The sequence below is a fragment of the Mastomys coucha genome, chromosome X, assembly GCF_008632895.1.
Source record: "Mastomys coucha isolate ucsf_1 chromosome X, UCSF_Mcou_1, whole genome shotgun sequence".
NCBI classification, from domain to species: domain Eukaryota; kingdom Metazoa; phylum Chordata; class Mammalia; order Rodentia; family Muridae; genus Mastomys; species Mastomys coucha.
Genome location: NC_045030.1, coordinates 134,679,346 through 134,680,110, shown reverse-complemented (window position 1 = coordinate 134,680,110; position 765 = coordinate 134,679,346). Strand labels below are relative to the sequence as shown.

General features: G+C 47.8%; 1 pseudogene; it reads right to left on the bottom strand.

The window, feature by feature from the left end:
- Positions 1-223: 223 nt before the first annotated feature.
- On the bottom strand, positions 224-326 carry LOC116095531 (annotated as a pseudogene).
- Between the last annotated feature and the right edge of the window lie 439 nt (positions 327-765).

Sequence of the window (765 nt, the reverse complement as noted above, 5' to 3'; positions counted from 1 at the left end):
ACCAACCAAAGAGTACACATGGAGGGACCCATGGCTCCAGCTGCATATGTAGCAGAGGATGGCCTGGTAGTCATCAGTGGGAGGGGAGGCCGTTGGTCCTGTGAAGGCTTGATGCCCCAGTGTAGGGGAATGCTAGGGCAGGGAGGTGTGAGTGGTTGGGTGGGTGGAAGGGAGAGCACCCTCATAGAAGCAGGGGGAGAGTGGATGTGATGATGACCAGGAAGGGGAATAATATCTGAAATTTAAATAAATAAAATAACCAATAAAAAAGAATTAGTAAAGAACTGACACTACACTTGATCTTAGCCAAAAGGCCTAGAAGTGATGCAGAGCTTGGGGAGTCCTGAGAAGGAACAGGAGGAGGAGGAGGAGGAAGAGGAGGAGGAAGAGGAGGAGGAAGAGGAGGAGGAAGAGGAGGAGGAGGAGGAGGAGGAGGAAAAAGAGGAAGAAGGATCAGAGGAACCAGAGGTGTCAGGGGCACACTGTAAAAATAGGACCCACACATATACCCAAAAGATGCCCCACCATGCCACAGGGGCACGTGTTCCACTATGTTCATAGCAGCCTTATTTGTGATAGCCAGAAGCTAGAAACAACTCAGATGTCCTTCAACAGAGGAATGGATACAGAAAGTGTGGTACATTTGCACAATGGAATACTACTCAGCTATTAAGAATGAGGACATCCTGAATTTTGCAGACAAATGGATGGAACTAGAAAATATAATCCTGAGTGAGGTAACACAGACCCAAAAGGACATGCATG